The sequence below is a fragment of the Bos mutus genome, chromosome 8, assembly GCF_027580195.1.
Source record: "Bos mutus isolate GX-2022 chromosome 8, NWIPB_WYAK_1.1, whole genome shotgun sequence".
Lineage (NCBI taxonomy): Eukaryota > Metazoa > Chordata > Mammalia > Artiodactyla > Bovidae > Bos > Bos mutus.
In genome coordinates, this window is record NC_091624.1 from 68245031 (window position 1) to 68269882 (window position 24852).

At 42.1% G+C, this 24852-nt stretch overlaps 1 protein-coding gene across 2 annotated transcripts in view; it reads left to right on the top strand.

The window, feature by feature from the left end:
• Positions 1 to 1245: 1245 nt before the first annotated feature.
• Positions 1246 to 24852, top strand: part of KANK1 (KN motif and ankyrin repeat domains 1) — a 214971-nt gene continuing 191364 nt past the window's right edge. The window contains exon 1 of one of the 2 annotated variants that reach the window (XM_070375808.1): positions 1246 to 1374. The gene's annotated coding sequence lies outside the window, so the exon portion shown is untranslated. Of the gene's footprint in view, positions 1375 to 17779; positions 17802 to 24852 lie in introns of those variants that run through there. The other variant, XM_070375813.1, reaches the window with a different exon arrangement.

Here is a 24852-nt window from a genome sequence, read left to right on the forward strand (position 1 = left end):
GCCAGCTCATGCGAAGAGTTGACTCATTGGAAAAGACTCTGATGCTGGGAGGGATTGGGGGCAGGAGGAGAAGGGGACGACAGAGGATGAGATGGCTGGATGGCATCACTGACTCGATGGACGTTGAGTCTGGGTGAACTCCGGGAGTTGGTGATGGACAGGGAGGCCTGGCGTGCAGCGATTCATGGGGTCGCAAAGAGTAGGACAGGACTGAGCGACTGAACTGAAAGCCCCTCTGGGAGGTGTGCTGCGCTGGAGACCTTAGTGGGTGAACTGCCCCGCCCCGAGCTTAAGAAAAATCAGTGATTGGAGAGCTGGCATTAGTGTTTCTTGGTAATATTTGTTGGTCCTCCCGTCCTGTTTATTCAAACCATCTTCAATTTGAAAGAAGACTCAAGTCACAGCCTCCCTTGCACCCGCTTAATTTGCTACGGATTGAGAGTGTCTGACTTCCTAGTTCGCTTCTAAGCTGCCTACCCAGGCACTGCGTCTTATTTGAAGTCCTCAGAACACCTACACCCTTTTGGACGTGCATTCTCTCCTTTTCACTGAGGACTCGGTCCTGCAGCCTAGCCGGCGCGAACGCACGGAAGACACGGCTCGTCCAGCTCAGGCACTTGCAGAAAACCAGATCCCTGCATGCTCCAGAATCCCGCTGTCACCAGGGGCCAGGAAACAAGCTGACAGTCCCTAATCAATTTCTTTAGCGGTGAGGAGGGAGGGGCCAGTAAAGGGTGCTAAGCCGGCGTGTTAACAGTGCCAGCCTCCCGCGGCCAGGTACCCCTCCGGGTAAGAACTGATAGAATCGAACTGACGCACGTCTCACTGGGGATGGATTTTTTCCTCTCCCTCGGGGAAAGAAAGTAAACACACAGCTGCCGCAGGAGCGTGCCGGGGCGGAAGGAGCGGCTCTGCCTGCTGCTTGCGGGGCAGAAGCCAGCGGACCGGGGTGAAGCGGTGGAGGTGAGCGAAGGTGCTCCGTGGGCCTGGTGGAGTCTGATCGGCGCGCAGGCGCACTGGAGTCTGCCCGCCGGCCGGCTCGCGCGGGTACAAAGAGAGGGCCGCCGAGAGCCGGGGTTCCTTGAGGTCCCGGGAGCCGTCTGGGGTTTTGCAGGCCGGAGCTGTCCCTCCGTCCCGCTGCGGGACGCAGCCGCAGCCGTTTCCCGCCGGGAGTCGGAGGCTTGCGGGTCTCCCCGGCTTCCTTGCCTTTGCGGTAGCAGCTGAGCGCTGGTACGTTCGGGGTTTAATTCTGGCGCTCGCTAGCCGGGGGCCGGCTCCGCCCCCTGCGCCCCGCCCCCTTCTCCGAGGTCCGGGAGCCGCGGGCGAGGCAGCGAGCCGCCGGCGCGCGCGGCAGGTTGAGAGGAGCTGCTGGAGGTGAGTGGAGCTGAGGGCTGCGTTGCGCCACCTTTCCGGGCGGGTTGGCCGGGGGCGTGGGGCTCCGACCCTGCCCCTGTTGGTCTCCACGCCCAGTCAGGCCAGCTTGGGGCGCGCCGGGGCGCACGGCGGCCGTGGCGGTGGCGGAGGGCAGCCCCCCGCAGGCTCTCTCTTGCCGGGTTACCCTAGCGGCCTCAGGACGGGCCTAGGGATGGGGTCCGAGAGGTTCCTGCGGCCCCGCAACTCGCGGGGTTCTGCACACTGTGGCGGAGGGGCTCGGGGGTTTTTGGAAGGGGAGTGCTGCGCGCCCGGCTCGGGGTCAGCGGGAAAGTCCGAGCCGGGCCAGGAGGCGGGAGGGTGCGGACGCGTCCCGGGTCGGGAAGCACGGCCCTGGGTGCCCCTGGGGCCCTTTCATTAGTCCGGGATCGAGTGAGAGAGCTCTCCGAGGCGTCTCCCCGAGAAGTTTTCGGCTCGGCTCCGCTGGAGGGAGTGGCGGTCGACCACTTTCTTCCTCATCGGCGGAGCGGCAGGTGGCCTCGGTCGCCCTCAACCGACTCGGAGATGGCTCCGGCCGAGGTTGCCGGGGCCGGGGGGTGGGGGAGGGGTGTGGGCGCCCTGGGCCTGAGGCCAGTCGAACCCCGCCGGGACAGCGTGGGTTTCTGGAGTCTCCAGGGGCTTCTGGTGGTCGTCGAGGGAGGCTGCGAGCGCCCTTAAGCAGACTTGGACCCTCAACTCGCCTTCCTCCCCCTTCCCATGGCCCCAGCAGCGTCCTCCCCTTGACCGTTCTTCTCCACCCGGTCCGTGTGGAACTCCGAGGCAACTCTTCGCGGCGGGTCCTGCAAGTCAGCAAGAACTGTGCTGCGCCGGGGTGGCTTGGAGAGGGGTTTGTCTAGTGAGCCTTAGAAACAATCTGTGGCGTCCCCCAGCGCTCGCTGTCTGCACATGGTCTCTGCTGAGGTTCGTCTCGTCGAATTAATTAATGAAGTATTATATCAAGACAGACGCTCGGAGACCAACAAGGAAAGTTAACCACCCAGTTCTGTAATTGTGCACTTTCTTGCCCCAGCTTCATCCCATCCATCTGTGAGCTGAATGGAAAGTCAGGGCTAGTTTCCTCATTTTTAATTACGTGAATTTATTCAGCTTGGTTTTTAGGTGGTACTTAGCTGTCCATCTGCTATTTGCTCGCTTCATCCAACTTTCTCTACAGAAAAGTTGGGCTTTCCCACATTTTATTTATTTTAAAAGTTGATACATAATAAATGTGCCATAAGTTTACCCAAATTGTATAATTTACTTTTTTTTTTTTTAGTATATTCACAGAGTTGTGCAGGCATCCCTACTGTCTAATTCCAGAACATTTTCATCACCTGCCGAAGTAGCCCTCCGCATTAATCAGTTATTCCCCACTCCCCTTCCCCCAGCCTCCCACTCTCATTCTAAGGTGAAGCTTTCTCAAGATGGAAACTGAATGAGAAAACGGACAGATTATTAACTTCAGTCCTTTTTCAGTTAGTAGATTTGGGAAAAGGTGCTGCTGCTGAAGCAGTGGAAGAAAAATTAAGAATGGGTTGTCCTCTGGACATTGTCCTCTGGAGATTACAGTATCTAAGGATAAAGGAGAGGCTTCCAGTAGAGGAATAATTGCCTCTTTTAAAAACACACAAATTAGGACTGCATTTTATCCCTGTAGGTGGGGCACACTTTCTGCACTTTAGATTTGCCAAGTCCACAAATCACTGTGGCACATGTGAGTGCTATGTGTATGTTTGTTTTGGGGGGAGGTGTTAGGGGGAAAAAAAGGACTCTAGATTTAAAAATAGTTTTAAAGTATCCACTGTCCCTAAAGAAAGAAACCACAGGCAAATAGCCACTAGGATGGTTACATTGAGACTTGGATTGATTTGGTGAGAAGGTGCCTGCCTGCATGAGTGCTGAGAATCCACATCTCCTATGTCTCCTGCGTTGCAGGCCCATTCTTTACCTGCTGAACCATCACGGAAGCCAGTGAGAGAGCATCTGCTCTCAAATAGGCCCTGAGCTACTGTGCTCATGCATTTACTCCTGGTCTGAGGAAGAGGATGGGAAAGGGTCTAGTAGGAGGTAATTCAAGAAATTGAGGCAAGAATTGGAGAAAGCCTGAAAGGGGAGTACTTGTGGGAGCTGAAGTGTGTTAAAATGGAGAAGAGTGAGCACATTTCAGAAGCAGCAAAGGGGATCTCAGTGAGAAATTTCAAACAGTTCACTTAGGCATTCTGTTGGACTATTTGTGCACGTTCTAAAAATCATGTTTCAGTGAACAGAGTTGAAGCAACAACCACTGTACTTCTCTTCTGCCCTCAAATCAAATTAAGCCAAGTTGGTTTCAAATGTTACAAGGTGTTTTATGCCTGCTACATGGTGGCTTGGCTTATGCATCTTGTAAAGTAATTCTTAAAGTTGAACTGTAAGAAACATATACATCTTAAGTGTATAATTTGATGAATGTTCACGAAGTGAGCATAAACTTATAACCAGCACTGAGATAAAGATACAGAGCATTGCCATGCTTTTTTCCTCCAGTCATACACTCTTCCCAGAGGTAACTACTGTCTCAACCATAGGTTAGTTTTGCCTATCCTCGTGATCTATATACATGGGATCATATAGTATGTTTATGTGGTTTTCTTGTTTGTTTTGGTTTTGGTATCTGGCTTCTTTCACTCAAAATTATGTTTGTGATACTTTGTCATGTTGTTGCATGTGGCTGTAGTCAGTCATTATCATTGCTGTCCAGTGTTTCATTGTGACTGTGCCACAGTTTATCCATTCTAGGGTTGATGGGCATTTGATTAGTTTCCAAATTTTGTCCATGGGGAATAGTGTGACTTGAACATTGTATTGTATGACTTGATATACAACACAAATTTGTGTTTAGGGTATATACTGAGGAGTAGAATTGTGCTTAACCCCTCTCTTCCCTCTTTCCTCTCAAATAAAATTCAGTGAAAATTTCTCTAAGGTTAAGGCTGCTCCACTAACTTTCATTTAGAATAAACGAATGTCAGTGAGCTTTAATAAGTGATAATTACATTTTTATTTTATGCAAGGCCCTGGTGGGGGAATTCAGAGTTGAAGACCCTCATTTGGTTCATAGCAGATGGGGAGATGTAAAGATACAAAATTGAATTGGAGGCAGAAAGATGGAAATATCTGATAAAATGGCTCACTGGAAATATAGGGGAAATTAACACTGAGGAGAGAGATTTGGGTGATGTTTAGGGAGATTGAACCTTGAAGAATGTGTACAGGTGGGGACTAGAGTAAAAGGCATTTCAGTTTAGCTCATAGCCTTTGAAGAAGCAAGGAAGTCCAGCAGCGCTTGACACATGATAGCATTGTTAGTCACATGCTTGGAAACCCAGGTGAATGGCAATTTCAGATTGTGCCCTTCGTCTAATGACTTTGTGACTGCCGAACCAGCCTAGTAGTCTTTGTGGAAATGTTGTAGCTCTGGATCCAGACTGGCTAGTTTGAGTCTAGGTGCTGCTGCTTGCTGTGTGACCTTTCATACAGTTACTGAATCTCTCTGTGTCTCAATTTCCCATCTATTAAAAAGAGATGATAAAAGCACTCCCCTCATGGGGTTATTTTGAGTATTAAATTAGTTAAAACATAGCACAGAGAGCACATTGAAATTTGGTACACAGTAAGTGCTAAACATATTTGCTGCTGTTGTTTCTTTAATTTAAAATTGTTTGAATTTCTATAGGAATATCTGTACATAATAAGAATAATGCAGATAACAAAACAGTGTTTAAAATGAAAACTAAAACCCTTTACTCCTTTCTGATCCCAGCTCAGCTACAGTCTCTTCTCCAGTGTGATAACCGTAAACTATTTCTGTTTTTAGTTCTTTTGGTGGTTATCATTGAACTTAAAATTTAGTGGCTTATTAGACAGTTGTTTTATAGTATTATGTGTTCCATGGATCGAGGATGCAGGTAGGGGCTGGCTTCTCCTCCTCCTGAGGCATTGACTGGAATCTCTCTGTATCATGCAGCTGGTCAGTTGGCTGGGCTGGAAGGTCCAGGAAGGCTTTACTTTCCTGCCATGTGCCTTGGCAAGGCTGGCTGGAAGACTGGGCGTGGCATTGATTGTTGACTGGAATACCTACACGTGGCAACTTCAGCATGGTGGCCCCAGGTAGTTGCACTACTTACATGGCCACCAGCTTTCCCCAGATATTAATCAGGGTCTAAAGAGAATCAGACCAATAGGATGTGCATGTATTTATAGAAAGATTTATTATAAGCAATTGGCTCATGATTATGGAGGTTGGTGATTCCAAAATCTGTGGTGTGAACCAGCAGCCTCCAGGACAGCTGATGTTGCAGATGAAGACTAGAGGCAGTCTGCTGGAGAATTCCTTCTTGCTCAGGGAGGCCATGCTTTTTTGTCCTATTCAACCCTTCAACTGATTGGGTGAGGCCCACCCATATTATGGAGAGCAATCTGCTTTACCCAGAATGCAATTGAAATGTTAATCTAATCCCAAAACACCCTCCAGGTGGACACATACAATTAACTTGAGCTATGAGTACCTCAAGTGAACCAGTTAGAATCTCCTTGGCCTTTTATGACGAATCTCAGAAGTTACATAACTTCCTTTTCACCAAACTGTTGATTGGGTCAGTCACTAAGCCTGCTCAGACTGAAGAGGAGGGGATCTAGACTAGCCACTTGGTGGGAAGAGTGTCAAAGAATGTGTAGCTTGCTTTTTAAGCTGCCACAGTCTACACTTGAGTTCACAAATTTAACTATAGCTATTAACTCCCTGCTAAGGAAGGAGTGGAATTTGTATTACCTCCCACCTCTCTTTTTTTCCTTTCCCCTTTGCTTCCCATTATTTATTAGGTACCCTATTATTTTTATCTTATTAATTTTAGTTCTCCTTTTTCAGTTACCTGTGTAATTTTAAATAAAGCATTCCACACTCGATAAGGCTGTGGAGAGGTGGCAAGCTCATGTTTGTTGGAGTGTGTGTGTGTGTATGTGCGTGTGTATTGGAAAGGGCAGTGAAAGAGAACAACAGAACTGTCTTGAATGGAGGATGCCTGACAGTGAGGCTCTTATGAAAACACACCAGCTACTAGATGTGTGAATTGCCTGTTAGCATGTAGTCTGCATAAGCAGAGCAGGTGATACAATACAGCAATTTTAATTTTCTCTCTTTGGCTTCTAAACTCAGATAATCTTTTGCCTTTTCCTTCCTTCAGCTTTGCATTTAAAGTATGAATGCTGGAAGCAAATGATAGTCTCATTGATGAAGAATCTTGTAATAGATACACTGTTAACTATTAGTGTACAGGTATATACATCAGAAAAGCCTGTCAGAAATTAAGTATCCTCATGTTTCTTTCGTTATGGAAGCAATCAGTTAATTGGAAAGAGATATATTTCAGACAGTGTCAGGAACCCTGTAGTTCTGTTGTAGGGTGGTTTTTTTTTTTTTTTTCCCCTTTTAAAAAAATTCATTTGGGGAACTCCCTGGTGGTCCAGTGGTTAGAACTCGGCACTTTCATTGCTGGGGCCTGGGTTCAATCCCTGATTGAACTAAGATCCTGCAAGCTTTGCAGCACAGCCAGAAAAAAAACAAAACAAAACAAAAAACACTTCAGTTAATGGAATTGATCAATGGGGCTTAAAGTCTCAGGAGACATACTAATACATTTTTATAATTATCTAATCCCTTGAGAAGCATACAAAAGGAACTTCTATTCTTGTTGGTTTCCATTTAATGCATTGAAGTTAAGACTCCTTTTGATAGTTTATGTAATTTTTGGCTTGATTAGAGGCAAAAACTTAAATTTGTTGATTGCATTGCATTTTTGGTTATTTTGTTCTGATTTCTATTGGTAATTCTGACTTGTTTACCCTTTGATCTTAGGGAAAATATGAAAAAATAATTAGAGCATAGGTAGAAATCAAATTTATTCATCCTGAATTTATTCATCCTTCCTCCTCTCCCCATGCCTTTCCCTCTCTGTCTCCAGTACCTCTCTTTTTTTGTATTCCTCTTAACAGAATTGCTCTTTGCTATAAAAATTGCTGGTTTAAGAGCAGCTTTTTTTAGGGGCTGGAATTGTCCATATTATGTGATGTTTTGACTCACTTTTCTACCAGATACTCCCTTGCCTGCCTTCCCATAGAGCCATAGACCCAAGCTGATCATCTTTGTATTATAGTCCCTTTGATTCACTATTCTAGCCCAAAGGGTATCCTTCTAATATCATTGATTACTTTTGTCAGATTTTTTTCTTATACATATAGAGTCACAGAGCAAATACTTTATTGTGTCTGGCTTCTCTCCGTGTCATATTTGTAAGATTGATCCATGCTGTTTCATATGGCTATGGGTTGTTTATTTTCATTTCTTATTGTGTCCCATTGTGTGAATATTCTACTGTTTATCCATCCTACTGGAGATATACAGTGAGTTGTTTCTATTTTTGGACTAATATGAACACTGTTATTATGAACGACTTTGTGCATGTTTTCTCATGAACATATGTATACATTTCTGATAGGATAAGTACCTAGGAGTGGAATTGCTGAGGCATGCAGTTTACTGTAGCCGACACTGCCAGAGTGGTTCTATTAATTACCTTTCCAACAGTTTACGTGAGTCCTAGTTGCTCTGCATTCTTGCCAGTGCTTGTTATTGTCTGTTCTCCTCTTTTAGCTATTCAGGTAAATGAGTGTTATTGAATTCCCCAGATGACTTATGAAGATGAGCACCTCAAAGATGGTTCATTATTCTTTTTGTTTTACAGCATAGTGAGATAGAAAAGTCAGGCCAGCTAAAGAATTAATTGAGACTTTGTATCAGTTTTTTAAACCAGTCCAGCTTTTCTGTTTCTCCTTGCTGTATAATTCATTTCTTGTGAGTTTTTTCTTTTAACTGGTGGGAGATACTGCTCAAGAGATTTACTACTAATAAAAGTTTAAAAAATGAAAGTTTGTGAATAAACTCTACTGGTTCTGAGAATAAAAGTATTTGGTGTATAGAAAGACTGAAATTTTGTTCATGTTGTCTTAATCTTTCAACTTTTCTAGTTTGTAAAATCAATCTATTGATTTTTGCCATTCACTGTGACATTTTTATAGGGGATTTGCCTGAGTCATGCTCTGTAGTTGGCCAGGAATTAGATTTCCACATGAAAATATAAAAGAAGATTTGAGTTCTTGGTGCATTTTTTTTTTTAAGGAAAAACAGGGGTTGTCAACACAAGGATAAATTGGATACTCTAAAGCTTCAGTGTCCATGCTGAAAGTTTTTGCCATTTCTTTAAAAATGAAGTAAGTAGTTTCAATGAAATTTAACATATGACTTGGTGGGCTTGAGTTTGTTTTGATTTATTTTCTGTTGGCCTTTTGAAATTTCATCCTTCTTCTCTTTAGGGCATCTGTTTTATCTTCCCAATTGTTTGTTTTTAAGGATTGTATGCCTCTTTTAGAATGCAGCCTAGTTCTGAACTTATTCAACGTTCTGTCTTCCCTTAAATATTACTAGGGGTAATACTGACCAAGGGATAGACACTGTTGTTCTTAAATACTTTTAAGGTATTTGTGGCTACTGTTTGGTTTCTTTCTGGCAGGGTTGAATCTTGTGCGGCATAACCTGAAGGGTATTTGGAGAATGCTGGCTTCTGACCTTGAGGGCAGAAGAAGATTTCTCTGCCTCCGGAAACATCACCCTTTGATCTCCTTTCTAAGTTATGATTCAGGAGTGGGAGGAGAGTTGGCTGAATCCCTATCAAGGAGAGGAGGCTGGGAGAGAAAAGATTGGGGTTTACTTACTACAACTCAAAGTTTGTCAGCCTTGGCAAGGTTTCACTAACAATTGAGAGAAGCAACTCAAATAGTTCACTGCTTTGAAAGTTTGTGTATATTGTTTAGTTTTTTTTTTAATGCTGAGAGAATTCAAGGTTAGTCCTCGAATGAAGTCATGTGAACTTACTTGTGTTCTGGTATGTTTTTACTGGAGGGACTGGAAAGGCGAGCAGTTGTGACTGCTCTCAGACTGGAGTCTGAGAATTGTTTTCCACGTTGGGAATGACAACTGTGTGGGTGGCAGACAGTGTGGAGACACTGCCTTGAGGAACAAAAGGGGCTTTTTGTGGAGTAGCCAAGTTATGCTTTGTCAGCACTCAACAGTATATGTTGAATGAATGTGTATAGTTTCATCAGTGACATACTAGGGCTGCCGGATCTGCACAAGGGTACCAGTTCATTAATTTTTATAGTGGTTTTAGGTGCACACTGAATAGTAACCTATCCTGTAGATGATCAGGAATTTCATGCTTCTATCTGTTGAAATTTAAACAGTTTGGTTATAAAGAGATTTCTCCTAATAAGATTTGACCCCACCTGCCAGGTGTGTTGGAGAAGGAAATGGCAGCCCACTCCAGTGTTCTTGCCTGGAGAATCCCAGGGACGGGGGAGCCTGATGGGCTGCCATCTTTGGGGTCACACAGAGTCGGACACGACTGAAGCGACTTAGCAGCAGCAGCAGCCAGGTGTGTATGTGAGTCAGGTGTTGATTCTCCAGTGCTCCTCTTTCACATACACCTTTTGTGTGTATGAACTTAGAGACATGAAGGTACTTACTGTAACTTATCTTCCCCACATTTCATGGACCTTTTTAGAGAGGTTTTTTTTTTTTTTTTTTAATCAATTTTTAGGCTAATAGAGAAAGAGAACTGTTTCTTTTGTTTGTTTTTAAGGTTTCTTTTAGCCAACCTCAGGAAACAAAAGGCTACTGTTTGGAAACCAGGAAAAGCTAATTGGAAAGACTTTGTTTTCTTTTGGTGAAATCCCTTGTGCTCATACAGGTTTTTTGTGTTTGTTTTTTTTTTCACACCTTCTAGAGAACCAAACTATCTCTCACTCAGAAATAAAGAGCTACTGTGTCTGGGCTCAATTTTGCCTGTTTTGGGGCAGAGTCTGCCAAGGGTTCATCTTTTGAAGTCAAAAATGGGTAAGAAGACCTTGAGGACTCAGTGAGCCCTTAAAGATTCAATAAAATAGCTTTAGTGCAGTGAAAAAAAATCAGTCACTTTCCTGCCCTTTCACCTATGCTAGCAAAAAAAGGAAATACCACTTAAGGGCTTGAAGTTCATATAGTTCACGAATCCTTTTCCTGGGAACTTTCAAAGAAAAGGTGTGTTGTGAATCTACCTCTGGCCTCTCATCCAAGTTAGCCAAATAACTGTGCTTGCCAGTTATTTGACCTGATTTGAGTCCTGACTTCAGGCTATTCTTCACATGTCAATATCTGTATTTTAGCCTGGATCCCAGGCAAGATTGGAGGTACTGAATCCATAGAAACTGTCTCTTTCTGAGCATCTCCTTTTTCCTCCATGACCCTCAGTGACCCAGGGCAGCCTTTCCTTTCCCTTCTCCTAACCTTTATTTCTGGATAGGTCACATTGATGGGACCCGATTCAATATAGTGCAATGGTGAGGAGCTTGGACTCTAGAGCCTCAAGTCTGCTACTTCTTGCCATGCATGTGTTTTGTTTTTGCCTCTGTGTGTCTGAAAAGGAAGAGTAATATAATCATGCCTAGGTGTTTAAGTGTGTCTTGACTGGAGGAGGGAGAAGGAGGATAGAGAAGAGAGGGAAGATAAAGGAAGGAACATTTAGGATATAGTATTTCCTGACTGTATATCTCCCTGGGACAAAAAAAAAATCTCAAAAGAGCTATTTTGTTTGCTTATGACCAGAGAAACAGAGAAAGGATTGTGATCCCAGCTCGCACTGAGTAGATCAGAGAAGAACCTTGGGAGCTAGTAACAAGGCAGAGGAATGGACTTCCCTGGTGGTGCAGTGCATAAGAATCTGCCTGCCAGTGCCAGGGACGCAGGTTTGACCTCTGGACTGGGAAGATCGCACACACTGTGGAGCAGCTAAGTGTGTGTGCCATAACTTCTGAGTGTGTGTGCTGCAGCTGCTGAAGCTCACGCACCTTCGTCTGTGCTCCCCAAGAGAAGCCACCACAATGAGAAGCTGCATACCAGATCAACACCAGGCCCTCCCTGCCCCCCTACTCCTGCACCTCACAGAAGTTAAAAGTGTCAGTACCCAGTGACCAAAAAAAAAAAAAAAAGGGGAGAGGAGGACTCAGGGCTCTGGGTCCAGTAGGAAACCCCAGTGCCATTAAGTGCCACCACCCTTCTCCCTTCTCTGCAAGTTCTTCCACAATTTTGGCTGAGCAAAATAACCTTTCTGCTTATACCATGGAGATAATGAGAGGTCCTGCACAGAGGAGCTGAGAGGATCAATGAGGTAATAGATGTGTGAGAGCTACCCAAGCTCTCTTGAAATATGATCATTGGAGAAAACTGTTGCTCCATTTGCTGTCCCAGGCCAAGGAAGCTTTCATAGGCTGTTTAGGATAATATAATTCCTGGTAATTGCTGGGAAATTGTTGAGGTTAGGATATTTTTCTCCGGGGGCACTGGGATGGGGAGAGAAGTGATATGTTCTTGGTACCGTAAGTCTGTGCTCTGAACATCTCTTCTGGGAAGTAGTCTGGACCAATAATTCTGTTGAGTAGTGATGGAAAGATACTGCTAGACTTTTAAGGGCTGGTGGTGAAAGCCATTCACCATTCATAAAAGTGTTTCCAGGGTATGATGCATCAGATCAGATCAGATCAGATCAGTAGCTCAGTCATGTCTGACTCTTTGAGACCCCATGAATCGCAGCACGCCAGGCCTCCCTGTCCATCACCAACTCCCGGAGTTCACTCAGACTCACGTCCATCGAGTCAGTGATGCCATCCAGCCATCTCATCCTCTGTCGTCCCCTTCTCCTCCTGCCCCCAATCCCTCCCAGCATTAGAGTCTTTTCCAATGAGTCAACTCTTCGAATGAAGTGGCCAAAGTACTGGAGTTTCAGCTTTAGCATCATTCCTTCCAAAGAAATCCCAGGGCTGATCTCCTTCAGAATGGACTGGTTGGATCTCCTTGCAGTCCAAGGGACTCTCAAGAGTCTTCTCCAACACCACAGTTCAAAAGCATCAATTCTTCTGCGCTCAGCCTTCTTCACAGTTCAACTCTCACATCCATACGTGACCACAGGAAAAACCATAGCCTTGACTAGACAAACCTTTGTTGGCAAAGTAATGTCTCTGCTCTTGAATATGCTATCTAGGTTGGTCATAACTTTCCTTCCAAGGAGTAAGTGTCTTTTAATTTCATGGCTGCAGTCACCATCTGCAGTGATGTTGGAGCCCCCCAAAAATAAAGTCTGACACTGTTTCCACTGTTTCCCCATCTATTTCCCATGAAGTGATGGGACCAGATGCCATGATCTTCGTTTTCTGAATGTTGAGCTTTAAGCCAACTTTTTCACTCTCCACTTTCACTTTCATCAAGAGGCTTTTGAGTTCCTCTTCACTTTCTGCCATAAGGGTGGTGTCATCTGCATATCTGAGGTTATTGATATTTCTCCCGGCAATCTTGATTCCAGCTTGTGTTTCTTCCAGTCCAGCATTTCTCATGATGTACTCTGCATAGAAGTTAAATAAGCAGGGTGACAATATACATCCTTGACGTACTCCTTTTCCTATTTGGAACCAGTCTGTTGTTCCATGGCCAGTTCTAACTGTTGCTTCTTGACCTGCGTACAGATTTCTCAAGAGGCAGATCAGGTGGTCTGGTATGCCCATCTCTTTCAGAATTTTCCACAGTTTATTGTGATCCACACAGTCAAAGGCTTTGGCATAGTCAATAAAGCAGAAATAGATGTTTTTCTGGAACTCTCTTGCTTTTTCTGTGATCCAGCAGATGTTGGCAATTTGATCTCTGGTTCCTCTGCCTTTTCTAAAACCAGCTTGAACCTCAGGAAGTTCATGGTTCACATATTGCGAAGCCTGGCTTGGAGAATTTTGAGCATTACTTTACTAGTGTGTGAGATGAGTGCAGTTGTGCGGTAGTTTGAGTATTCTTTGGCATTGCCTTTCTTTGGGATTGGAATGAAAACTGACCTTTTCCAGTCCTGTGGCCACTGCTGAGTTTTCCAAATTTGCTGGCATATTGAGTGCAGCACTTTCACAGCATCATCTTTCAGGATTTGAAATAGCTCAACTGGAATTCCATCACCTCCACTAGCTTTGTTTGTAGTGATGCTTTCTAAGGCCCACTTGACTTCACTTTCCAGGATGTCTGGCTCTAGGTCAGTGATCACACCATCGTGATTATCTGGGTCGTGAAGATCTTTTTTGTACAGTTCTTCTGTGTATTCTTGCCATCTCTTCTTAATATCTTCTGCTTCTGTTAGGTCCATACCATTTCTGTCCTTTATCCAGCCCATCTTTGCATGAAATGTTCCCTTGGTATCTCTTATTTTCTTGAAGAGATCTCTAGTCTTTCCAGTGTCTTAATGGATGGAGCGGATTTGATCTGTTTCTTACAGCAACATGTACTGTTGTCTGTTCTCATGTTCTTTACAATTAATAACTTTCATTCCACAGTACAAATTGAGAGTAAAAAGGCAAGTCATGAAGTAGAAGATATTAGTCATATCATATATCCAAGAAGAAACTTGTTCAGAATATGTAAAGAACAGTTACACATTAATAAGAAAAAGTGAAAATATAATTTAGAAAATGAGCAGAAGGGCATTCTGTATTATCAGTCATCAGAAAAATACAAATTAAAACTATTATAAAATACCAATACAAACCTACCCAAATGGCTAAAATAAAAAAATTCCTAACAACCAAATGAAGATATAGAAAAGCTTAAACTCTCATACACTGCTGATAGATACGTAAATTGGTTTAACTACTTTGGGAAGCTTTTACTTATCTATAAAACTGAACAAACTTGTATCCTGTTACTCAGTAATTATACTCCCAAATATGTATACCCAACAGGAGTGAGTGCTTATGTGCACCAGAAGGATTTACAAGAATGTTTATAATGGAATGATAGAAACATAATAGAAACAAGCCAGGTATTGAATAAATATTTGTGGTATGATTATGCATTGAAATACAACACAGCAGTAAAAAACCAAATTACTGCTACACAAAACTTGATGAATCTCATAGATATTGAGTAAAGGAATTCAGAAATTAGTATACATATTGTATGATTTCATTTATATGAATATCAAAAGAGAGGCAAAAATACTCGATGGTGACAGAAGTCGGTATAAGGATGTACTGGCTGGTGAGGGACCTAGGGGTGGTGATGATTTGGATATATTCGTTCGTGAAAAAATTCATCATGATAAATATTTAAGATTTATGTACTTTATGTGTTATTCTTTAAAAAGTTTATTAAGATCAAACATTTACAAATAAATCAAAAATTAAAACAAAGTAGTAAGGCTTATTGGCTGCATAAAAGAGAAACTCATTTATACTGGCTTTAACAAACCGGCATCAGCAATAAGAAGTTTGACCAAAACAAACAAACAAATAGCAACCAATCCAATAAGGAATTTCTTGGAAGGAATCCAGTGGAAATTCAAGTGCATGATAGCCAGCCGGTCTTCCTGGGAATTGGGAAGTTAGAGCTGGAAGTTATGGTTTCTTTTGAACACTCCTGATGTCTTGTCGCTAGCATTTTTACCATTCTTTGGCTTTTTTCTGTAGATCATCTTTCTCTGCTTCAACTCACGTTTGGGTAGAGAATGGCACTACAGTCCTTGCGTATCATGACATCCCATTTCAAGCCTAAGTTTTTGTACCATATGGTCCTCTCTTCTTAGCTCTCTCTCATTCCTGGTGGATCAGCTTTGCCTAGGCCTCCTTTTCCCCTCTGAGAATGGGAACTGTTGTGTGGTCCTGTCAGCTGTGGTCAGCGTCTGGGATCACACAGAAAACACAGAACAGCCAAGGCTGAGGCTGGGTGGATTTTTCAAAAAGGGGAAATGTATGTGGGAAGAAAATGGTTTATTCCTGAATGGGGTTTTTTAGAATTACCCTTCACTTTTCATTAGGCACCTTCTTAGTGTGCCTTTTTTTTCTTTCTTTTTTTCCCCCACTTGTTTCCTCCCAATTAAACAGACTCTTACTATAACCTATGAATATGACACCTTGTCAGCTTAGTCTTAGTACATGTTCTGAGTTTCTCTGGACTTGTAGCTTGCCAGGACCTCATCACAAATTTGTAAGAGGTGGTGTTGAATATTTTTCCTTCAGAAATTAAGTTTTTAGGTGAATTCATATATATTTTTATCAGAATAACTATGAGAGGAATATTAACTTTGGGCATTATTTTTCTTTGGCTTTTAGAAAAAAAAATAGAGACATCTAATAATTTTCATTAAGTTCTATCCTAATTGATCATTTGAAAAATTATTTGCATCATCAAATCTTATATCTGATGAGTTACGATTTCCAGGTAGGGACTAATACTAAAAATTAAAATGAATCTGACCTAGACTTTGAAAAGAATGGTTTCTACATACCATAAAATATTAGGCAGTTACATTTCCTTGTTTTGCAAGGAGACTGGTATGCCAGTTACGTTTATAACCTTGATTCTTGTTTTATCCCCACATCAGTTAGAGATTAATTACATACCTGGGGAAGGGTGAGCTGTTTGAACCTTATCTTCTTTGAACCTACTATTGTTTTCAACAAGATCTTCTAAAGGTCAAACAAGTAACTTAAGTTTTCCGCTTCCCCCTAAAGCACATATTTATAAGGTAAAAACTTTAAAAAAGCCAGAGTGTTATTTTCAGTTTATTGTATTCTTATGCAGATGGTTAGCATGAAAATTCATTGGCACTAAAACCTACTTGTTCATCTGCCTTTATTAGGCTGCTCTGAGTATTAATATTTCATTGAGCCTTAAAACATTTTTTTAAAGGAAGCATTGGTTTCATGTCTAAGAGTAGATGATGCTTAATGGCTTAAAACAACATATTTTAATTTCTTGTTCACATTACATGACAGCTCTGGCTCTGCTCCAAGGCTGGTCTTTGCTCTAGATCCAGGCCTGTGGAGCTACCGCACAGTCTGGGACATAGTCTCATGAGGGCAAGAAAGGAAACGACTAGTCCATTCATGACTATTACTGCTTCTGCGTATATGCTACTTCCAGTCACATCCAGTTTGTTGAAACAAGTCACATGGCTAAGCCTGCTAACAATAGGGTAGGACGTGTAATTAATTCTTCCATCTGGAGCCTCTGTAAGTCACATGGCACAGGAGGTGTAATCCTCTTATGGGGAGGACAGCAAATAACTGAAACAACAACAGAATCTACCATAGTGGAAAACTGTGTTTAATTCAAAGAAGTTTAACAGCCAGGATGCTGATTTAGGAATGGCTTTCGGAATTGACTAAATCTGTATTTTTGAAAAGGTTATGCTTCAGAAATCTGTCTAGATCTGGGAAACAAGTCTAGTTTTTGCTTGGGACTGATGAATCTTTTATGAACTGCAGAGCTATACCCACAGTTTGGTAACTTTCCACTCATGGTTTTTCAAGGGTCTCGATCTATATTTTAATCTAGAAATGACTCTTTTACTTTCTGGACTTTTATTTCTTAATTTTCCATGTACTACTGCTGTCTTATTGGTCATTGTTTTTTGTTTATCTGTATTGATATGGTCTTGCTAGTCAATTAAAGGCAGATGGTTCTGTCAAAAGAAGAGTAGAGAAGGGGCCTTTTGGCAAAACTAAAATTTGTTGGGGCTTAGTAAATATTCTCTCACAAGTGAAATTTCTGTCTTATTTAAAAAATATAAAATCAGAATCCTTTAAAGAAAGAAGGCAAATTATAACCGTACTTATTGCGAGATGCAGAACTTCAGTGCCTTGGTTGTCTATTCACCATCTACATGGTGGAGAAATTCAGAGCTCTTTCAGAGTTGGGGAAGCTTGCTCATTCCTACATGTTTACCCTCACAGCCTTTGCATGAAGTTGGGGGCAATCTGTTGAGGCAAGAATCTTGGATAGTTTCTGTAATTTTTATGCGAATGCTGAGATTTCTTCTGCTTGGCTGACTTTTATAGTAAGTGGATCCTTGATTGGTGACATTGACTGTTGCACTCTGGGGTTCTTCCTAAGCATTTGCCTGCCCCAGCTGCTCATGAAAACAGAACTAGGGCTCATCGATGAAATTCTAAAGAATCTTACACGCCAGTTCCATCAGAGCACTGGGTTCTTGGAATGCTGCACTTTTCTTTAACTTCTAATGTCTTTTAATGAATCATATATGTGATGTCCTTTGCTTGTATCGAGGGATAGTGAAGAGTTTAAGAAACGCCACAGGAACCTCTCACACATATGAGCTCTTTTGTGTCTCTCAACAGCCTTTTGCTGAAGAACCATTGGAAAAGCTGTCCTAGGTCTCCCTATCAGGCGGTGCTGGGACTTTGCTTGGAAGAATATTTGACTGAACACTGTGACTCTTGTAAGAGATGCAGTTTCCTTATTGCTTTCTTCAAGTATATATCGCACTGTTAAACTGCCGTGTAGAACTTCATGATAGTCATTTTTGCTAACTGGTGGATGCCTCATTTACTGCTCCACTCTTTTTTCCCTTGTTCTCATTTTTTTTTTTTTTCTGTTTTTAAAATTAAGGTAAGTTAGTCTAGTTTTGAAGGTTGCCTGATGCCCTTTTTGGAACAAGGTTGTATATAAACACATATATTATGTTTACTTGGTACAGTTAAACATTTTAAGAGGGCCTACTTATATGAAGTTCGCAGAGAGAGAGAGGAAGGAAGAGGAGGTGGAGTAGGGTGGGGAGAACACCCCTTTCGGTGCTCTTTGTCCCCTTTATTGTTCTCACAAGCAGATGTGTGTGCTTAGGGGATTCCTGGGGTCTCTGTCACTTGCACTCAGGGCGAAACTCTTTCTGGCCTTTTGATAATGAGGAAGGGGCTCCTGATGTGCCATGGGATCTGATTTCCAGGCCCAGGACCAAGAGTTGGATTGAACTGGCAGAATGAAAACAATGTAATAGACACTTCTGCAGGGACGGGTCAAGAAGGGACTGCAGGCTAATTTGGGGGGTTGAAGTTGGTGTTTCCCAACAAGCTACTCTGGCTTCTCATCCAGCTTACTCTCCGAACTCTGATATTCTCCTTGGGCTCACAGTGCCTGTCTGCCTGTGTTGTCCTGACCTCCTGCCCCTGACCTGTCCTGGCTTATCCTTCGTTACTCTCCACTGGTGTGTACGGATTGTAGTAATCATGCAGAATTGGCCAAAACTCTGGACTGCAGTGCGGTAGCTTCGCCTTGAAAGTGCCTCCCTTGAACTCTGACTTGATGATACAACTTTGCTGTTGTTGATGGATAATATAAAGTATGCTCATGTTAAACTTTTTTGTACATTTGCTAGTTCTACTCCTGGCTTACTTGCCACTCCTTTTCAGTTATCTTTGCCAGTTCTTCATAGCTATGATTTTGGAAAGGTGTGTGTGTGGGGGTGCTGCACGGATGGTTAGGGCTCAATCCTTGATTCTTTTTCTAGACATCTGCTCCCTTGGTGATCTCATCCAGCCTCAAAGCTTTAGGTATCATCCATATTCCGATTATTCTCACATTCATTTCTCCAGCTGTGACTTCTTTTCCCAACATTACACTTACATGTCCAACTGCCTCCTGGTGTTCCCACCTGGATGTCTGATAGCCACCTCAAGCTTGGCAGGGCTGAAATGGAATTCCTGGTTTCCCCCCAAACTCATTCTTATCACAGTCTTCCTTGATAGATGGTAAATACCCCCAAACTGTGGCTGTGTTTGCCCTCTGTTCTTTCCTCTCCACCTTAGAAATATATCCAGAACCTGTCGCCTCTTCCCCCTTTTCCACTGCCATCATTCTCTCCTCCCTAGATTACTGCAGCAGCCTCACGACTGGTCTCCCTGCTTCAACAGTGGTCCCTTAAAAACAGAAGTCAGATGAGACACTTTTCTCCTCAAACCCTTTCTTGGCTTCCTGTTTCTGTAAGAGAAGTTTTTTCAGTGAACCCCGTGGCATTCTTGACCTCTTGGCCCCTGGTTACCCTCTAGCATCCTTTCCAGCACTCTTCCTGCTCCTGTGCTCAGCAGCGGCAGCTCTTTGTTCTTCCTCAGGGATGCCTACGTACTTGCCCTCAGGGCCTTTGCACAGGCTGCTCTTCTTATCTCTGTGCTTGTTCATGCTGAGTCCTGCTCAGATGGCACCATCTCAGTACGTTAACTGTTCAGATTATAATCTGCCTTCTCTTGACCCTCTTTGCCTAGCTCTTCCTTTTCTTTCCCCTATAGCATACTAACTTTACCTAGGATGGTTACTGTCCATCTACTGCCGTAGGTTATGGGCTTCCCCAGGGCAGGGATCTTTATCTGATTCATTGGCTGATATATATCAGACTTCCAGAACAGAGCCTGAAAATGTAGAAAGCATTTAATGGATTTTTTTTTTTTTTTTTGGTAAGTCTTTATTGAATTTGTTACAATATTGTTTCTGTTCTTTGTGTTTTGGGTTTTCTGGCCCCAAGGCAAGTGGAATCTTAGCTTCCAGACTAGGGATCAAACCCATATCCCTTGCACTGGAAGGTGAAGTCTTAACCAGTGGACCACCAAGGAGGTCTCTAAAACTTTTTATTTTGTATTGTGATAGTTTCTTCTGCACAGCAGAGTGACTCAGTGGTATATATACATGTATCCATTCTCCCCCAAACTCCCCTCCCATCCAGGCTGCCACATAAGGGTTGAGCAGAATTCCCTGTTCTATACAGTAGGACCTTGTTGGTTATCCATTTTAGATATAGTGGTGTGTACCTTTCAATCCCAAACTCCCTAACTAGTCCCTCCCCCAATCCTGTAAATGCGTTCTCTAAATCTGTTTCGTTCATTTGTATCATTTCTTTTTAGATTCTGAATATAAGGGATATCATATGATAGTTCTCTTTCACTGACTGCACACAGTATGACAATCTCTAGGTCATAGCAAATAGCATTCTTTCTTTTTAATGACTGAGTAACATGTCATTGTATGTATGTACCACATACTCTTTATCCATTCCTCTGTTGATGGACATTTAGGTTGCTTCTGTGTGTTGGCTATTGTAAACAGTGCTGCAGTGAACATTGGGGTGCATGAATCCTTTCAGATCCTGTTTTTCTCCAGATAAGTGCCCAGGAGTAGGATTGAGGGTCTTATGGTAGTTCTCTTTTTAGTTTTTTAAGGAATCTTCATACCGTTCTCCATAGTGGCTGTACCAATTTACATTCCCCAATACATCTTTATTGTTGAATAAACTACTGATGAGGATTTGCTGTGCCATTCAGAATCCCTCCAAGGAGGAAGTGTATGTTTTAGTTCTCTGTTTGAAAAGTGTTTACAGTATTTCTCTGATGAACTGGGACTTTTTTTTCCCAGTCATGAAAGTTGTGTACCTCATCCAGTTTCCATTTATGCTTTGGCTCCCAGGATGCCAGGAACTAAGTTTTATGCTTAACTTTAATAGTGATTCTGTGTTTCAATATATAGGTAAAATAATAACAATCATTTCCCTCCTTTTCTGTCTCCCCTCCCTGTAGTTCAGATGGTAAAGAATCTGCTTACAATACAGGAGACTCAGGTTGGATCCTTGGTACAGGAAGATCTGGAGAAGCGAATGGCAACCCACTCCAGTATTCTTGCCTGGAGAATCCCATGGACAGAGGAGCCTGGTGGGCTAAGTCCATGGGATCGCAAGAGCCGGACAGGACTGAGCGACTAACACTACTACTACTAGCTTTCATTTGTTGATAAGTTGCTTTGTAGTTCTTTTTCTTTATTTTTGGAGAAGAACTATGCCTTTTATTGTTAGACCATTCAAGTAACCTTTAGAGTAATCGGTGTGTAAGAATTCTTTTCTGTTCTACAAAGAAGTCACAGTTTATCAGAGAGTTGTTTGTCTTAGCTTATAGCTGATTTTCTTTTGAGTTTTCATCCAGGTTGTCATGATTGTTTCAGGCAGTGTGCTTACTGGTTTGGTCAGTATTCTGAAACAGCAATTTTGATTATGTTATCTCTTCATAGGCTTTTATTTGATTGAATTGTACTTATACAGATATTAATGTACTTGTAAACTACCATTGTCTACTTCTTAGGCTCAGTCAGTTCAGTTCAGTTGCTCAGTTGTGTCCAACTCTTTGCGACCCCATGAATTGCAGCACTTCTTAGGCTAGTCAATCCCAAATTCTTGCTTCTTAAACCCAAGGGCCTTTATTTCTGACAGAAAATTTGAGCAATTTCTTGCTCCAGTTCGATAAGAGGAATTGTTGGCTAAAACCAGGGAGGATTAAATTAACAGAAGGCTGTTCAGTCTGGATACCTAACTGATGCCCTAGCATGTGCTTTTAAAATGAGAGTTGTTTTAGGGGTGTCTAAAGCCATAGGCCTAAGTGTCTTCCTAGAACTTCAGTTTTGCTTGAAATTTTTAGAGAAACCTCTTTTCAATTTGAGCAAGTTCTGTCACAAAGATGCTTAAAAAAATCTGCAAAACATCACATTCATGAGTTGGTCAAATGTGAGTTAATAATTCTAGTAAATGTACTTTTATTTAAGCAGGCGTGTGGTGATGTTAGCCACGTGATCTAGGAGTGTAAGCCTCAAGGCTTGTGCCAATTTCCCTGCTCCTGTGGCTGCTAATTAAGCATTAGAACTGAAAATGGGAATTTTGCAGTGACTCTTTTAGTAACCACACAATGTTTTTTCATATGTAATTTTTAAATTTTATGTATTTATTTTCGGCTGTGTCACGTCTTCGCTGCCATGTGGGCTCTTCTCTAGTTGCATTTTCATTGCGGTTCAGGGGCTTCTCATTGTGGTGGCTTCTCTTGCTGCAGATCACGAGCTCTAGGGTACATAGGTTTCAGTAACTGAGGCAGGTGAGCTCAGTAGTTATGGCTCCCAGGCTCCAAAGCACAAGCTCAATAGTTGAGGCACATGGGCTTAGTTGCTCTGAGACATGTGGATTCTTCCTGGATCAAGGATCAAACCTGTGTCTCCTGCATTGGCAGGCAGATTCTTTACCACTGATCCACTGGGAAAGCCCACAACTGGTGTTTTTGTTTTTTTCAACAAATTGAGTTTGTCACTCAGAGGATCAGTAGTTTCCATTTATTTAAAAAATCTGATTACCTAAAGCCATTGTTTCTTACAAATCAGTTCAGTTTCCTATTCAAGTTGCTTTTAATCAAGTCTTGCATTCAAACCCACACACATCCTTAACTTCACCTCTCATAAGAATGAGGTAATGGAAATCACAAGAGTACTGGGAACACCTTCAAAGAGTCTATCCATCTGACCTTGTGTCTGAGGCATTCTCCTAATGAATGGGTCAACCTGGGGATGCCCATGTCCCCAAGCCTCAGATTGGAGTTGGTGAACAGTACCAGCACCAGTCACCTAAAAACCATAGGTTGTTCTTAGATGCTATTTGAAATGTGGATTTTATTACATTGGTAATGCAGATTAGCCCATCATTGAGTCTCATGTGTTTAAAAAAAACAAAACATGAATATTGGCTCTATGGAAAATGTCAATGTTTTGTATGTTTGTGTATATATACTTTAAAAAGTTAAATTACCCTGTAAGGCCTGTAAATGAAAATAGAAGCCCCTCTGCCCTATTTTTCTCCCCTGATTCCTTCTCCTTACAGAAAACTACTTAGAAATCTGTTTTTCTCCTAATGTTGTTGAAAATGGTGATACTTGTGACTGTGAAAATGACAGTGTTTTGAGAAAATATGCTTATTCTGTCATTTCTTGATTTTTTAAAATCTGAATTTGAGTATTGTTTCCTGTCTTCATACTGTGGAAGATGAAACTGTAACTCATAATATCTCCCATGGAGTCTTTTCTAAAATCTTCCTAATGTAAACCTAGTTGCTTAATTTGATTAATATATAACATTTAGATTATAGTGACTGTGAAAATCGTTCATAACTAAGATGTGTCATTCAAATGACATTTCCTTCCTCAAATACACCTTTTTCTCACCCAGAGTTAAGAATGGTTAGATTTATGTACCTCTCACTGATTCACACCCAGATTGAAGCCCAACCTTCTTCTTTATGTTTAAAGACCTCAGGATAGCTGTCTGATCCTTTCCTTCTGAAGGCATTCCTTATGAAGTGTGCCTATCAGCCCGGAGATGGCCCTTATTCCTGTTTCCTGGATCCCATGATGTGTCCTTTCCTTGTGGTGTCTCTTGGTCTCTTCTCTTGGTGGAGGGCATTAGCCAGCAGCTTCTGAGAAGATTTACATGGGAGATACATTTTCATGAAATTTGGCATGTCTTTAAGTCATACCACCTAACTCCCACACTCTTGATAGTTTAGCTAAATGTACTTTTCTGGTTTGGAAATCTTTTCCTTCATAACTGACAAGATTTCTTGCAAAAATTCCAGCCTTTTATGAAAGCTGGAACTTTTCCCTTTCTTCTCTTTGAAAGTTTTTAGTGTCTTTTATGGGCTTCCCTGGTAGCTCAGAGGTTAAAGCGTCTGCCTGCAATGCTGGAGACCTGGGTTCAATCCCTGGGTCAGGAAGATCCCCTGGAGAAGGAAATGGCAACCTACTCCAGTATTCTTGCCTGGAGAATCCCATGGACGGAGGAGCCTGGTGGGCTACAGTCCACGGGGTCACAAAGAGTTGGACGCGACTGAGTGACTTCACTTTTCACTTGTGGCTCAGCTGGTTGTCCGAGGTAGTCTCATTGATCTATTTTCATTAAATTTTCTGGACACAGAATTGCCTTCCCAATCTAGAAACTTATGTTTTTCAATTATTGGAAAATTTCTTGAATTACCTTTGATAACTTTTTCTCTTGATTGAATTTTTCTTGATTGAAATATTGATCTTCTGGAGCAGTCCTTTCAATTTTCTTACCTTTTTCTCCTAGATCTTTGTCTATTTTTTTTCAATGTTGGGTTGAATTCTTCAGCTTTACTTACGACCATTGTATTGAATTAAAAAGTAATTTTCAAGTGGATAATGCATGACTCAAATTTAAAGGAGAGTGTGTGTGCTGTCGCTCAGTCATATCTAACTCTTTGTGACCCCATGGGCTATATATAGCCCACCAGGCTCCTCCTAAAAGAGCAAAGTGAAAAGCCTCTCAGTTCCTGCCTGGCCACCACATTCCCTCCTCAGAGACAGTCAGTGCCATTCCTTTCAGAAGTACTCTGTCTGTATATAAAATCGAATATGGGTTTATTCTCGTATTCTCTTCCCCTTTAAAGTCACAAATTATACCATTCTTTACATTTTGTTATGCACCTTCTTTTTTCATGTAATCATACCTGGAGATTCCGTGGTGTAGGTACAATTTCTCCTATATTTTTATAGTTTTAAACACAACAGCATAGTATTTCTTTTTACAGATACTCTGGGTTTTGTTGACTCTATTTCCTATTGATTTTGCTGTTTGTAACAATGGTGCAAGAGATAATTTTGCATAAACATTGTTTTGTTCACATGTGACAA